Source organism: Mastomys coucha, chromosome X (assembly GCF_008632895.1).
Source record: "Mastomys coucha isolate ucsf_1 chromosome X, UCSF_Mcou_1, whole genome shotgun sequence".
NCBI classification, from domain to species: Eukaryota; Metazoa; Chordata; class Mammalia; order Rodentia; family Muridae; genus Mastomys; species Mastomys coucha.
In genome coordinates this window covers 15,499,460-15,517,541 of record NC_045030.1, presented here as the reverse complement: position 1 = coordinate 15,517,541, position 18,082 = coordinate 15,499,460, and the positions used below count along the sequence as shown (strand labels likewise).

The 18,082-nt window shown below is 34.7% G+C and overlaps 1 pseudogene; it reads right to left on the bottom strand.

The window, feature by feature from the left end:
* Window positions 1-14,756: 14,756 nt before the first annotated feature.
* On the bottom strand, window positions 14,757-15,071 carry LOC116091199 (annotated as a pseudogene).
* Between the last annotated feature and the right edge of the window lie 3,011 nt (window positions 15,072-18,082).

The window sequence follows — 18,082 nt, the reverse complement described above, 5'->3', positions numbered from 1 at the left end:
GAATTGGTAAAAATGTCAAAAATAAAAAAAGAAACATAATACAGAAAAAAAAAAAGAAATTTGCAGGTCAATGGATGGATCTAGAAAATATCATCCTGAGTGAGGTAACTCAGTCACAAAAGAACACGCATGGTATGTACTCACTGATAGGTGGATATTATGCAGAGAGTGTAGAATCTCTGTGATACAACTCGCAGCCTTCGGACTGTAAAAATCCTACCCTGTCTTGTTTAGTTTTCAAGAACCTTTTCTGAGGAACTAGCCCGCTTTTCATTGGCCCATGAAGCAAAAGATCACTATACATTTGATCAGCTTGCTAAGTGTGAGGATCTGTAAACTTCTCATATGGATTACTTTTGGGAGCTATATAAGTGTCCTATTTTCAAAATGGTATTAAAAATTTAAATGTTGTAGAATAGTTTATATAAGTTTGAAGAAGAAAATTATATTCTTATTTGGAATACACATGTGTCTATTTATAAATCTAATATTTTGACAAGTTGGTATAATATTTTGTTGCAAATATGTAATCATTTACAAAGCAAAAGAGGAATAGAATTTATAAATTAATTCAGACTAGATATAAAAAATTAAGCTAAGTTTTTAAAGAAAGAACATTGAAGACAGTGGATGAGAATTTTTAAGCCAAATACAACTCATGCAAATTATGCTTTTGTTGGTAAGGGTAGAGATTCCTGATATGGGGCACCTGGAATTTTAAAATTGTAATAAAAAGCCAAATAGCATTTTCAGTGTTGATTTTTTTGAAAAGCCAAAGTTCTTAACAGAAAGCACATATTATGCATGAAACTAATTACTGTAGAGAAATGTGCCTTGATGAATCTGAAGAAAGAATTAAAATTGTAAGTAATAGGGTAGGGGGTGATACAGAGGTTGAGGGTAGAAAGAGATTAAAGTAAAAGAATGCCCACAACCACTGGGAAATATAAGAATAGTAAGACATGGTTACAAAGCACTGTGGCTGGCATTTCCACTATTCCTATAATTGCCTCCAGAAAATTTCATCTTGAAAAAAGTTTATTCTCAAAAGTGTTCCATATAACATTTTACTCCAATGACAGGAGAAAGGAAAGGTTTTATTTTGTGTATGTTTGGCTCACAAAGAACGTAGGGTATTTTTCCTAAAGCCAACATAACTCTCATGGAAGAATCATCTTATACAGAGAATGTCCAGAGACCCCAAAACTTGCTTGCAAAGTGCAAAGAGAATTCAATCCTTCAGCTTGTTAGTGAGTTGGTTTTTGTGCTTTCAGAAAGGGAGGCTTTCCATGCTGGGACAAGGAAACACTGCAGCAAACAATCTATACCTCAAGATGCTCAGACTCAAAGACATAGAGACTCAACAGCAGTAGAGAGCGCCAAACTCTGACTTCTTTCCTTTTCCTGTTTTCATTTCTACTCTTTTTTGCTCTTAGCTCCATTCCCCAGAGGAATCTCTTCTCAGACAAACCATCTGTAAAATGTAATTTAAATAAATGGATCTGTCCTAAAGTTACATGAATTCCAAAGAAAATAAACCATCTGAAATTCTTATTCCTATAATTCAACATCTGTTGTTTTTCTTTTCATTTTTTTTTTCTCAAATAGAGGAAAAATTTCACTCCTGGGCTGAATGAAACATTTCATACCAAAATGTTATAAATGGATTTTTAAATACTTGGATGACTGGATTATAAAATGAGAATTTCTAAATTAATGTGAGATCAGAATAAAATGTGTTACTTCTACTTTTATTTATTTATTTATTTTTTGCTAAATGGCTTTGATCATCTTTGCCTTCACTATTCCATGATCCTCATCATGGGATGCTCAAAAAAAATGTGTAGCTAGGCTCCTGAAACAAATGGCTGCATTTATGAGCATTGCTTGATTACTAATCTTCATTTAAAATGCAAATTTAAGTCTGGGTATGGCAGCTGGGGCCAGAGGGTTGGGTGTTATAGAGGAGAGTGAGATATATGCTGAGTAAAACATATGATATTTATGAACATACAAACGGAAATAGCAATTGTCTTAAGATTTCCTGTTATATGTGTGAATGAAAACTGAAGAAAAAAGCTGTGTCTGCAGGACTGTTAGACTGATTAGAACTGCAGTAATGTTGGAAGGTTAGAATATCACAGGTCCAGAGGCTAGGTGCCTTATCCTGGGCTAGACCTATCCCCCTTCAAGAGCCTTCTGTATCAGAACTAACATTCAGTGACTAATAGCTAAAAAACTTTTTGGACTCTATTAACTGAGCAGATCCCAAGGCTCTACCTACCCAAAAATCTAAAAAATGCAATCATATGGCATCTTATGTCTATAAAGATACTTTGTCCTTCTTACTGCACCTACCTTTCACATACACCTATCAATGTATTTTAAACTTGCCTTGATTTATGACTTTTATTTCTTATTTAAAACTATAAAATTTCATGAAACTGCATCTGTATTAAAACATGCAATTTAGGGTATCCTAAATTCATGTAACACAAACATAGTCACTCAAATTACCTCCACAGTAAACCATCTCTTATTTCCATGAAGATGAGAACTGTGGTTTTTGAATAGACTTATGTAATTTGTGTCACCTTCATATGCATGTGTAAGCACTCACATACACACACACATACACACACACACACACGTTTTCACAGTCATGAATTGTGAATTTAGATAACTTCCTTACCGTGGATATGTACATGAAAGAAGCAACATACTCATTGTACGGACATATAAAACATCTCTCAGTAAACATTTGTTTAAGGAAAACAGCAAGAAACAAGCAGGGCAGGACAAAAAAGGAAGGCAGTAGGTAGAAAATATACAAGGAGTAGGCAAGTATAGCCTGAAGTGAGATTGTTTTACTATTATTAATATTCCTCACATAAAACCAAATTTAAGAAATGAAAGTGCAGATTTTTCCTCTGCTAGACTTCTCTTGGCTCCCTTAGTAACTTTTGGTTATCAATTTAGCTTTCAACATAACAATTCTTATGTTTCTGTGTCCCCAGTTTACTACAACTCATGTTGAGCCTTTTCTACTTAAAGAGTTGTAATACCTTATATTAAATAATATCATGCAACTGCAATAATATCATACATTAATAAGACTATATATAGCTAGCCATTTTAAACTAAAAAAAAAATACCAAATGACAGCATTCTTTAAATCTCATAACACCTAACATTCAGTCACTTACCAAACAATTTTTAAACAAAAATAATATAGAATGGGTTTACTATTTCTTTAAAAAAATGGACTAAATTCACATTTTATCTGCCTTCCACTTATATTTTCAAAATCCCTAGAAATAGCACAGTAAGAAAACATAGAACTTTGAGAGTTGTAAAAATATGGCCTTTCTGGGGACATCAGAACTTAAGAAATCTGTGGTTGTCTGTTCTTTTTATTTCCTTATTTCCTTTCACATGTAAAGAATGAAATGCTATATAAAGCTGCAACCTGGCTATGTCAGCAGTACCTATAAAAAGAATATTCCCTTACCTATAACTTGAAGTGTGTTCTTTCCTCTTTTCATAGCAGTTTTAGGGGATAAGGTCCTAAGTTTATTTCCTTGATCCATTTGAAGTCTGACAGGGTGAGAGTAAATGATCTAGTTATTGCCTTCTACACAAAGCCTTCCAAGCTGACCAGCACCATTCGTTGAGATTGGCCTTTTCTCCAATATGTATTTTCAGCAAAACAAACCCCAAAACTCCTTCTACTCCCAGAACAATGGCCAAAAAAGCTCAGCTCAGACTATTTATAGAAAACTGATGGGGATTTATTCATTACTCCAACTATCCACCTACTGTAAGACCACATACTACTCCCAGACTTGCCACAGTGTCAAATGTTGTACCATTAAAAAATAAGCCAGAAACCAACATAATTCTCCCTTAACAAACAGTGGTAGCTATGAGACAAACCAAGAACCAGAGTTTTCATTTCCTACATGGTAGAAAGTAACAGTGCTCTAATTCTCAAATATAGTATCAATAAAGTTCAGCACTAAACAGAGCCACTTGTCACTATGGAAAACAGAGACTAGTGGAGTATCTAACACTATGCTTCATGCCTTAACTTTCTTCACATCAGCAGGCCTCAGAGACAGTCTGATAATCCACACTCACCATACAATAAAGAATGAATGAGTTTCTTCAAGTAGAAGATGGCAACATTTTCTTTTCTCTCAAACCTTGACAATGTTAACCAAGCCCAGTAGAGCTTACGCATCCACTAAACACAACAAAGTAGAATCAAATGTTGGGAAGTCAAGTAACTAGAACACTATATGACTCCTAGAGTATGCCCCATTGTGGAGATGAGCTTGCAATCACATTCCTAGTCCATAAGACAACAAAAATGTATGTCTCACTTTACTAGGAAAGAGTCAATGTGGTTGAATAGAGTGCTAAACTTCCACTGTGATATTAAATCTGGAAGTATGTGTTAGTGATCCACTTTAATAGTGGTTTGGGCAACAGCAATATTAATGATAGAAATGAAAGAAGTAGAAAAATTTACAGTTGTGACTTAATATACTACCAAGCCCTATGAGCAACTGACAGAATAGTCAAGACAAAAATGAAAACTAGAAAAATATTGTAAAATCTTTATAAACTAATATCAGGCAAATAATTTTTGGAGTTGAACTGAAAACAAAATCTATAACATGCAATACTGATATGTACAGGAATTTTAATTCAGCAATATGGCTGCTCTGGAAAGGGATCCTATGCAAAGATATGATCTACCTGAAATGTTGACAAGTCCTGGATTACAGTACTGCCCTTGTATTATACTGTATATGATATGGTCTGGCTGCAATATAGATATGCCCTTAGTACACACCTTTAATCCTTAACAATGAAGGTGTACTGGCTGGTTTTCTGTGTCAACTTGACACAGGCTGGAGTTATCACAGAAAAGGGAGTTTCAGTTGGGGAAGTGCCTCCATGAGATCCAGCTGTGGGGCATTTTCTCAATTAGTGATCAAGGGGGAAGGGACCATTGTGGGTGGTGCCATCCCTGGGCTGGAGGTCTTGGGGTCTATAAGAGAGCAGGCTGAGCAAGCGAGGAGAGGCAAGCCAGCAAGGAACATCAGTCTATGGCCTCTGCATTGTGACCTGCTTGAGTTCCAGTCCTGACTTCCTTTGGTGATAAACAGCCATATGGAAGTCAGCCAAATAAACCCTTTCCTCCCCAATTTGCTTCGTGGTCATGATGTTGTGCAGGAATAGAAATTCTGACTAAGACAGAAGGTAAGGTTATTTTGAAGAAGGAAGCAACCATGTTTAAAGTGACATCTAAAGTAATAAATCAGAGAAAGATTGGACAGAATGAGTCAGAGACAGAATACAGCCAATTCATACTACAACAGCACAGGAAAGAGAGATAGTACATAAGGGAAGAGTATGGGGAGAGACAAAAGTGTGATGTATATTTATGGCAGTTTTATTGGGACAGTTTTCCAAAAACAGGTGGCAGACAGAACAAGCTAGACAAAGTGAAAACAGTATAAACCAAATAATGAGATGGAGCCAGAAGATGAGAACACAGTGACTAAGTTAGTATGAGGCCAGGTGGAACAATATAGTGAGAAGCCTAGAGAAGCCAGATTGACTCAATCAGCTTGGAGAGGAGTTTTGAGCTAGACCAGCTGAGTTGAACCAGCCAGCAAGAATTCAGAAAGAACTAAAAGGAGTGAGGTTACTCAAGAATAAGCTTCTAAGATGACAATTACATCTGGAAAATAAATGTTATATTTGCATTGATGAATTTAACATCAAGATTAAAAGAATATATTTCACTACATACCCTGTTATAAGAGTGAGACAAATTATCATGGGGATAAAACATTTAAAAATTTTATATCTGACCAATACTTCAAATCTAAAATATTAAAGAACTGGGCAGGTGAGATAACTCATCAGGTAAATGTGCTTGTCATTAAGTCTGGCAACATGACTACAAATCCTAGACCCAACATGGCAAAAAGATATAGCAGATTCCTACAAATAGTCCTCTAAGCTCCATGTGTACATCATAGTGCATGAGTACACACACACACACACACACACACACACACACACACACAGAAACAAGAATGTACACACAGACATACACAAAGTAAAGAAAGAAATGTTTAAAAGCTTTCAATGTGTGTATACCAGAGAATCTACTTATACCAATATCCTTCCTGATATGGACAAAAGTGAATTTTTTTTTCTGCTGCCACAGCTGCAAGGGGGAATCTTGCTATTGTGACTTTCCAACCATTGCAGACTCTGTCCTTGACACTGTGACTTTATTTAGGATACTGGAAGGAGGAAAGCAAATTTAATTTTATTGTGAATCCCAAAGTCAAATGCATATTTTATGGTCAGTTATAAGTTTAGAGGAAAGAGGAACTGGTGTTGGGAAGATAAGTTAGTCAGTAAAGTGTTTGTATTGCAATTACGAGGACTTGAGATTCATTCAGGTTCATCATTGTGTATAATATTGCATGTCACTTAGGTTTTATGTAGACTGAACATACAATTCAAGTTTGTTGGGAATATTGTTGAAGAGAAATGTTCATGCCTCAGCCAGAAAATCTCAGAATAGTGATGCTGCATTATAAAAGTGGTGACCATTTTACCAAATTAACACTATAACCCAGATTTGATAAATGAGATAGGTAGGTATGGCCACCACTCTGGACTCTCCACAGTCTTTAGAGGATTGTATAAACCTCTATGTCTAATAGAAGTGTTTTCTTTCATTGCCTGAAAGCAGAATTATGTAATAAATGATATTAAAGGGAGAAAGACACAAATTTTATATGATTATTAATATCTGATAAATGGTAACTTTATAAACCTCTTTAGCAAATGGATGTGTAAACAACAGTCAGGAGAGAAGAATTTCATCAAGGAGGTATGTTTTATTTTGTTTTGTTTTCTGTGTTTTTTTGTTTTGTTTTTAATATGGGGAGAACTGTGCCCATTAAAATCTGCTGCAATAATACTGTGTTGTTTTCGAAAACATATTCTTTAAGGAGTGGCAAGAAGCAGGGTGTTTCACTTAAGCTGACTTCAAACTTTCTACATAGCCCAAGGTAAACTTGAAATTTTGGCCTTTCTGCTTTCATATCCCAACATTTTTTCTCTTCTATTCACTTAGCTACTGATACTTGAAAACAGTTAGTTAGCACTTGTATGGGAAGGATGTTAATGGGCCTTCAGAGAGACTGCCCACCTACTCTAAAAAAAGGTTCATTACATCCATGGTATAGTTCAAGACTCTATATGCCTTACAGATTAGGAAAAACATCTAGAACCATTAAAAATCATGTAAAATTTGAGAAAAGGACTATTTCTTGGTTAGGAAAAGCCACTATCAGAAATCATATGGTTGTTTAATAAAAATTCCACTATTAGAGTAATATAACTGCTTAAGAATTGTAGGCCAGGGAGGCACCTGAAGTTTCACTGTGGGATGACCAAGCTATATCCTGGTATGATTTACCCCATATTATATAAATCACTGACTTTCATACTGTCCTCTGCCATGAGAAAGTCCATTTTATGTGCAACATTTGATGCAATTTTGATTACACTCACTGAGGCAAGCTGACTGCATGTTTTTCTGCATATAGACATCAGAACACCTATGAAACAGTTCCTGAAGATAGAAGAAAACTTAGGCCAGAGGAATGATCATTGAACATACTATGCAACACTTTCTCCCGAATTCCCATATGGAAGAGGAAAACTTAATGTTGTGAGGACAAAGTCCCCACTATCCTGTCCTCTCAGACGTTTGTGTATGCATCAAGGCAGCAAAAGACAGAAACTTCCCAACTATCTTCCAAGGCTGAGCTCAGTCCTTGCTCTTCACAGAACCTATTCGAATTGCTGTCCATCTATCTCTTCATTTCCTTATCTATAAATTTGTTGATGATTCCATACCTCATGACTACAATTTCTATGGTCCGATAACTTGGTGTCAGTCCTGGAACCTGAAACCTGAATATGGGTCTCCAATTCAGTTTCTTAATGTCTTTTCTAGCACTGGCATTTTGCCTTTGTATCTGCACTTTGCTTCTACCTCCAGTAAGGCCTCTTGAAATTTTTTGAAGTTGGCTATAGCCTCTTTAAGCATGCTGGAGCTATTCTGTAACACACACACACACACACATATATGTTATTAATTCTGTAATATATATATTCTGTAACATACATGCATACATATATGCATATATATGCAGATGTGTTTACTGTGTGATAAGTAGTATGTTATCTCAAAATTACTATTAGCAATTAAGATTGGCATGAAAATAATTGTGTTTGCCAAAAGCAAACTATCAAGGAGAGAACTACTTGACAAATTACTGCCAACAAAATTGATGTAGCTTGTGAATTTACTGTCGTTCAATAAATTCTGGTATTAAGAATAGGCAAAAAAAATATATGCAGAGAGCTCTCCAAATTCAATTTAAAAGCAATCAATCAAAAAACACCCACATGTAATAACTTTTGGAGTATTAGCTTCCATTTTTATACGGATAAAAAAATTGAATAACCATGACTGTTCTCAAAGTTGCTAGAGATTCAAGGTAGAAATGCAAACCATCACCTTAGAATAAAGATAAATAGGTCTGCAGAGAATTGGACTAGGATCAGCTTACCAACCTTTTTACAATTCTTCCTAAGTGTTAAGGAGGAAGGAATACTTATTTACACCCCTAGATGAGCATCATCCTATAAGAAAGAAAGAGAAAGGCATCACAAAAGAGTGCTATAGCCTAATGTCCCTTACAAAGAAATGTGCAAGATACAAGACAAGATATTGGCAGATATATTTCACATTTAAAGTTTTACTTATTATAATCAAGTACAATTTACCCAGGAAAGTACAAGTATATTATTACCCCAAAGGAATCACTTAAAATAATGTGCCACAACAACAGAATGAATGAAATAACTTATAAAATCATTATAAAAACACAGACTAGTCAGCTGACAAAACTCAGCAAACGCTGGGCATTTAATCCCAGCATTCCAGAAGTAGGGGCAAGCAAATCTCTATGAGTTTGAGGCCAGCCTTGATGTGTTTATAAAAGATAAAAAGAGAGGGGAATATGTTCTATGGGGGGTGTGGTGAGGTATGGGGGAAGGGGTGGCTTGGCAGGCCCATGCCAAGGCATCCCTTCCCCCTGAGGGACAAGCCACAGGATGGTGTAGTATAAAATAGAGTTTATTCAGGGCATGAGGAGGGGAGTTAAGAGGGTAGTAGAGGCAGAGAAAGGTAGAGGGAAAGAATAGAGAACTAGAGGCTGGCCATGAACATGTGGAGAGTGGGGGAAGGGAATAGGGAAAGGAAGTGGAAGGGAAGAACCCAAGAGGGCAAGAGAGAAGAAGCAAGAGAACAAGAGGGGTAAGTAGTCCCTTTTATAGTGGGTCAGGCCTACCTGGCTGTTGCCAGGTAACTGTGGGGAGGAGCATACCTGGCTGTTGCCAGGTAACTGTGAGGTGGAGTTTAGATAGAATGCTAAAAAGCCTGGTCTGCAGAGTGAGTTCCAGGGTTACACAGAGAAACCCTGTCTTGAAAAACAAAATCAAACAAAAAGATCAATAAACTTCCATGACAAAAACTACCAAAAAAAATCCACTCCCAAAACAAACAACAAATAAACAAATCAGAGATACAGGAAAAATTCTCTAACACAGTAATTTTTATTTTAGTGTTGAAAATAAAAGTTTAAGTTAAGACAGAAATAAGTGCAGGACAAAGGACTCAATGGTTAAGAGCACTTAGTTCTCTTACAGTAGATGCAGGTTTGGTTCCCAACACCCAAATGGCAGCTCACAACCATTTGTAAGCCCATTTCCTGAACACTGCTATATGCACACTGGGTACATACATACACCAAGGCACACAAACATACCTATGAAGTCAAATATTTTAAAAAAAGAAATATAAGACAGAAATGGCAGTTTTCATTACTGCTGCTTAACATTGGGCTGTAGCATCTAATCAGATCTATTAGATAAGGAACATAAACTCATAAACTCAAGTTAGGAAGAAGGATATAAATTGGTTTTGGTTTGTAAATAATGTGATATGTGTGGAAATATGTAAGCCCACAAAGAACACACAAAAAGGCATTATAGTCAACAAATAAATTAAGCAAAGCTCTGGGGTACATGATCAACATAGAAAAGTGGTTATATTTTATTCTGTAGTCACAAACAATGTAAAAAAAAATAAATGTAAGGAAGGAGGCAAAAGATATATATCTGGAAAACTATAAAACCTTGCCGAGATGAATGAAGACCTAATTACAAGAAAGTAGGATTGTATGAACAGCGTGGGGTTGGAGGAATAAGAGTGGATAACTGGGAGACAGAAAGAGGAAAGAAAGTATATGATATTTTTATTTATATGCATAATTAAGAATTTATGACATGAAAACAGTAAGAAAATTAGCAAAAGTGTAATAATATATGTATCTGTAAACATAATGAAACTCATTAGTATAGTAAATAAAATAATAAAGGACAAAAAAGAAGACAGCTAGTAACCAATGAATACATAAAAATAATGTTGACTATTATTTATCATTAGGAAAATCAAAATCAAAATCATAAAGAAATAGTACTTTTTACATACTAGCATGGTTACTTTTCATATATATGGTTACAATCAATATATGTATACAACACACACACACACACACACATATACACATGTATATGTATACATGTATATATATATAATTTTTATATAAATATAAAATATGGAGAACTAAAACCCTATGGAGACATTTTCAACCTAAGAGCCAAAGTCCCCATGCATTCCAGGATAGATATGAACACAGTGCATTAGTAGAAACTAGCATCATGTCACAATGTCAAAAACCTGGACACTCCTGTGGGCCTTAAAGCAATGCAAATAGTGGATGGAGAATGGTTCTGCCTTGGACAAAATAATGTGGCAATCTGTACTAAAGTCGAAGTCAGAACTATTATAATATCAAGCAGTTCTCCTTTCTATGTACATATGTAAAGAGTTGAAAATAGGTACTGTACTTTTATATTATTCCTGGAACTTGAACTCTAATCCACAGCACTGACTCCTTCTAGAACACACTAGGGCAGAGAGTACAGAAATATTTGATGAAATTCCGCCAATTGTGAGGGACAAGTACTTATTTCCATAAGAAACAATCTATAAGGAGAATTATAAAAGGTTAACAGACAATATTTCTAGGACAATTAGAAAGATCCAAATTTAAAAATTCCAGGCATATGGATAATATTTATTAATTTACTACTGTTAAACTATTCTAATGCAATTACCTCTTAAAATATATTATTGTAGTATTTCTCACATGTTGAAACACCACAGAACTGGCTACAGTATAAAATGTAACTGTCATATTAATAAATTACATGTAGCTTTAATTAAAGTGCTATTTGAAACTTTGTGAACTGCAATGAAAATTTAATTATGTTATCACATATTACATATTTCAATTAACCAGCTTCCTAAATTTTATTTAATTATACAAATCTTAATTTAGAACAGTATCATCAGGCTAAAACTCTACTTATATCTTAAATTTAGATGAAACATTGAATATTCAACTATTTTTTGCCATACAACTACTTTAGTTTACATATTTATTCACATTCAAATAATTTACTTTTGCTTCTAGGTCACATAACATTTGAATATGTGATCTAGAGATGCAAACCTTGGTCTTGTTTGAATGGAAAGTGCGTTAACCAATGAGCTATCTCCCTAGATGTTTTGTTTTCTTCCATCCATATTCGCTATCTTTTTACTTCACTGTAACCTAACATAATCTATACTCATAGTTGCATGTTTGAAGATCCATGAGTCACATCAGAGGAATACATCTTATGAGATCATTCACCACTGGAAATAATTTCCAAACCTTTCTAATTTTCAAAATGATTTTGATAAACTATATATAATAAATGAAAAGAAACATATATTACTAAATTAGTTGTCGGTATTTTTCTCCTGCATTGCTAGCTGAGTCGGAGATGGCTGTGGTGAGTCATGTGGTAATTTGAAATAAAGTTCCCAAGAAAATTGCTACATCTTGACTGATTAGAGCTTTGTGATTACAGAGTTCAACTCTCACAGAATGAATGAAATAATATGAGTTACCTCGAGGCTTTTAGTAGACATTTATTGCCTTTCCCTGTATCTAACCTAATATTCTCGTAACTATTATATAAAACCTTTGGAATGTTTTCTTAGATGATCACCACCTTCTACAAACCCACAAGTTGAAAAAAAATATCATTAGATAGCATCTAAAGTCTATAGGAATGATTTCTCTGCTTTCCTGTAAACCTCCCACCTGATGTCCTTGCCAATGTACTTGGATAAATATTTTGATAAATGACGCGTTTTATAACCATAAAAAGTTTATGTAACTACTTCCTTACTGAAATAGGTAATTTAGGTCAACCAGAGTCTGTCTGCTTCCCCTTTGGTACAGATTAAACTATCTTATTCTCTTTGTGATGAGATCTGTATTTTGCATCAATAGTAAAAAAAAAAAAAAAAATGTTGGCTTACCTATCTTAGTGGCTAGCCTTGGTCAATGCAAATTTATAGTGGTTACTTTATCTGTTTTATAGTTGAAAACTTTTATGTCTTTATGTAATGAAATGTCTATTTTCATAGATCAACATAAAAATTCAAGTGTGTATATTCTAATTTCTTCACTGGCCCCAAAGAATAAACATACAGAATTTTCCTGGGATTACTAGCCATGTATACTTTGTAAGTAAAGAGGGTGTCTGTGGCTCTAATTTTATGTAAAATTGATATTGAAAAGAGAGCCTGTGTTTACATGTCCTGGCTTTGTAATGCTTAAATATGCAAATGGTTCTTTTTACTTACATATGCTTTTAGTAGTTTATATGTTGGCATTTCCAATTCAATATCATCAAATTACAATGACAAACTATTCTAACTGGGATTCTGTCAACTATATGGAAAAACAACAAACTAAAGACAAAGCTAGAAAATGAAAACTGCTGTTCCCTTGATCAAAGAAAGACAAAGAGAAATCTGTTTGTTGTGTATAAATGAGAGTGTGAAAATTTATTTTAAAAGACAAAATCACCCTAAACCATATTGACCAAATATCTTTGTGATTTGTTCTCTACTGCAAAAATATGTGATTTTTCATTGGGAGTAATCCATGTGTGTATATGTGTGCATGTCTGTGTATGCACATATATGTGTGTGTGTGTGTGTGTGTGTGTGTGTGCGTGTGTGTGTGTTTGTGTTCACATAGATGTGTATAATATAGGTTGGCCTAGAATTATGATTATTCCCTTACTTCAAGGTCCTGAGTAAGAAGGTTATATGTTTGTGTCACCACTCTGAGCTGGACTACTATAAGTCCTAAACTACACGTCATATTTTATATACTAATTTTATAAAGTAAGTTTTTTATATTTAATTAAGTATTAGAGTAATGATTAAAAAGTAACAAGACTTTAATCACTGTAAGGTGATTTATGAAAATTGCCACAAAACTCCATTAATATGGCTATGTCAGCATTGAGTTATAAAGATATGATTAAATTATAATCACATCAGAGTCACAGATTGACAATCATGGTCGAGACTTTCTTGTACAATATTTTACTTTCCATAAATTACCTTAAACTGTTTTTGACTTACTTTACAACTAGTATCCGAGAGGTGAAAATGAATATGTATTCCCAATACATAAACAATCTTCAGTAGCCTACTAATTTTATATCTTATTTGGGAACAGCTTTTCTGCAGCTCTCTATCCTCCTGTTGTAGACCAGCAGAGTCTGGCTTCAGGACTTTGGTTTTTTTTTACTCCCATCTTTCTGGATCCTACATTTTAAATTTTCTTGACTTCTCCCATTTTAACACATTATATCTACTACTTTCTTAAATGAGATATAATATAAGCAAGTTGTTTGAGAAATGCATATCTGAATATTCAGTGTCTCTAAGGGTTTTAAGATAATTCAATGTTTAAAATAATCCCTCTCAAAACATTTAAGACTTTGCTTCTAGAAAGTAGTTACTGCTTCAACATCTGTTCTGATGCCTGGATAAAGTCAGGGATGGAGGAGAGGGGGATGTGGTATGAAGGGATAAGGAAGAAGGAATGGTGGATGGATCTGTGTGAGGGGATACTGAGAGGAGAGGAGATGATTTTGAGGTTTTCTTAAAACTTTTGCTGTTGTGTTGTTTTCAACATAGGATACTTCACTCTCATCTCACTGATAGAAAATCCCTAATGATATACATCACTCCTTCCCTTCTTTCTTCCTCCTTCCCTGCTAGTTAAGCTTTCCCCATTCCTTTTCAGCTCTGTTAGCCACTCCAGACTTGAATAACATATTTTTTCCTTTGTTTTTGTTTTACCTCCTATAGCTGACATATTACCCTGAAACTGATTGTTGCTCCATCAGAAATCTCTAAGATTTCTCCTAGAGATATGCTATCTGGGTATATATACCTCTTACTGATAGAGAACCCTCATGACCAAAATACAAAGGAACTATAACAAAAATAGTAATAAGATGTCAATTCCATGAAATTTTTGTTCTATTTCCCTTTTTTCTTTTTCTTTCTTTCTTTTTAATGGTTAAGAACTGCTTTATTGGTGACAGTTAATACACATCAATAGATGTTGATCACCAAAGAAGAGCTTAGTTACTCATCAGATTCCTGGTCCATTGATCATTAATGAAATTGAACTATGTGAAGACTGGGATGATGATGTCAGTTCTGCTTCTTTGAGAAATACAGTCATAGCTAACAGATAAACAGCATAGGCTGTTCCACCCACTGTCAGAGCCACTGTGACTTTGTAAGACATGGTATCATATGCCCCGCCTTTCAGATGAACTGGCATCCCATTATTCTCCTGAAACAGCTTTTGTTTCTCTGTAACTTTGTTTTCCTATTGCCTTTGTGAAGTGGTGCTGATGGTCCTCTGGCCAATCTGACAAAGGGCCAGCAGATTCTGAAACATTTTGGATCAGTTGTTGTCCATCAACCACAATTTCTGAATGCCAACAATCCAAAAACCACCAGACTGGAAACAGAACTCTGTATTCCTTTCTTGACATGACTTTATTTTGCCATCCTTTTTATTATCTCTAAGGCTTTTAGAATCATCTCTTTCCTCTAATTTTCTAAAATATCCTTTATAAGATCTGATTTTCTGAACCTTTTAGTTTGTTAGACCTAAAATCCTTCCATTTAGAATCTCATACCTTCTGTAGTGGTTTAAATGACAATGTCCTCCATAGGCTCATATATTTAAATAGTTGTTTCTCAGTTGGGGGAACTGTTTAGGAGGCATGTCACTGGGGGAAGACTTGTAGATTTCAAAGCTCATGCCATTCCTAGTTAGCCTGCTCTCTCTCCTCTCACATCTCTCTCTGTTTCTGTCTCTGTCTATCTCTATTTTTCTGTCTCTCTCTCTGCCTCTCTCTCTGTCTCTCTCTGCCTCTAACATGCAAACCATGATGTAAGATTTTAGTTACTGCTCCAATGCCATACAGTTGTAATCTCTCAGATACTATTCCAGTGTCATGCCTATTCTCCTGCTGCCATGCTCATGGCAATGACAGTCATGGACTCTTAACTCTCTAGAACTGTAAGACCCCAATTATATGCTCTCCTTTATAAATTGACTTGGTAATGGCAACTTTCACAATTATAAAATAACTTTCAATCACCTCTTCTATAATTTTTATACTCATGGTCACTTTCAGGTATCATCATTTCTGTGTTATGCAATCTAGAGTGAGTTATGAATTTTCTAACTTCTTTCATTCTTATTCTTGATTACTGCTCATTTACTCTACACTTTGATAGTTTGCCTCAATTTTATGTTCCCTCACTTCTACTGATTTCTTTTAAATAACATGTTTAATAGGCTTGTATTGCTATGGAAAAAAATCCTTTTATAGTCATAGTTCTATGTTTTGTCCAAGTAATTATACTTTTTCTATCAATTTTATCTGTTTTCAGCAGTGCATGCTTTTGTGAAAGCTTTTATTTTTCTATGAGGTCTATATATTTCAAGTTTAAAACCTTTACAAATGTTTTAGGTTTTCATATAATTACTAGTGAGGTTATAAACTTAACAGCAAAATTTGAGTAGGAACAGAACCTTTCACTGGGTGAAATTCAGATGACAATGGTTTTTCATTTATATAAATGTATGTGTATGTATACATGTTTTATAAATATATAGATGTAGAAACAGATAAAGATACATAAATGCCATTTCTTTTCCCCATCTCACTATCTTGTCTTGATGTAGCATTATTTCCTGTCAACTTTAGTTAGTAAGGGAAGGAGAATCTCACATTTTATTACTATTTCTAATTACAAACATTCACTTAATCCTACTTCAGAATAGTTACTTTCTCAAATCAAAAAGCTCTAAACTTCTATATTAATTATTATATTTATGTGATCACATATTTTATAGGATAGTGCCATAGAAATTACATTGGCTAAAAAGAGGGCAAATTTTTCTTATACTTTTTATTCTGATAGAATAGCACTTAGGCTGACAATCTCCTGATTTTCCAAAGATAAAATAATGTTAGTGGCCCTCCCAGTCTGTACCTTCACCTTCACCCATGGCAGATCAGTGTGCCTGCTCCCTCACCCACAGCCCTATCTTTCTCCTAGGAGAACTTCTTTAACCAGAGCCACAAGAGGCCTGCTCTAACTAGAGACACAGCACTGTCTGCCTCCCAGGAGGCCTCCTCTAATCTCAATCCTGGGTACCCAGGGCATTTAACAGCAGAGATAACCATATGGTGAAAGCGAAGTACAAGAATGTAATCAACAGAAGCCAATGCAATTTGTCATCATCAGGACCTAGCTCTCCTATTACAGCAAGCCGTTGATACTCTAACATATCTGAAAAGCAAGATTCTGACTTTAAATTCCATCTCATGAAGATGATATAAGCCTTGAAACGGGATATAAATAATTCCCTTAAAGAAATAGAGGAAAACACAGGCAAACAGGTAGTAACCCTTAATGAGGAAACAAATAAATCACTTAAAGAAATACAAGAAAATACAATCAAGCAGGTGAAGAAATTGAACAAAACACTCTAAGATCTACAAATGGAAATAGAAACAATAAAAAAAAAATCTCAACTGGAAGTAACACTTGAGATGGAAAACCTAGGAAAGAGAACAGGAACTATCACAATTATCACCAACAGAATATGTGATATGGAAGAGAGAATCTTGGGCTTAATAGATACCATAGAAATATTGATACTGCACTCAAAGAAAAGGCCAAGTGTAAAAAGTTCCAAACCCCAACTATCAGGAAATTTGGAACACAATGAAAAGACCAAAGCCAAGAAAGACAGGAAAAGAAGAGGGTGAAGATTCCCAGTTCAATGGGCCAGAAAACATCTTTAACAAAATTATAGAGGAAAACAACCATAACCCAAAGAAAGAGATATCCATAAATGTACAAAAAGCCTACCGAACACCAAATGGATTGTATCATAAAAGAAAATTTCCTGTCACATAATAATCAAAACACTAAATGTAGAGAACAAAGAAAGAATGCTAGAAGCCACAAGGGGAAAAGGCCAAGTAATATATAAATGCAAACTTATCAGAATTATATATGACTTCTCAATGGAGACTCTAAAAGCCAGACGATTCTAGGCAGATGTCATGCAGACCCCAAGAGACCACAAATGCCAGCCCAGAATATTATGCCCAGCAAAATTTTCAATCACTACAAATGGAAAAACCAAGATATTCCATGACAAAACCAAATTTGAACAATATATTTCTATTAAACCAGCCCTACCAAGAATACTAGAAGGAGAACGCCAACATAAGGAGGATATCTATATCCAAGAAAGCACAATGAACCTCAAAGAAAAAAATTACACACACATAGTATAACACCAGCAACAACAAAATAACAGGAACTAACAATCATTAATATCTCTCAACGTCAATGGACTCAATTCCCCAATAAAAA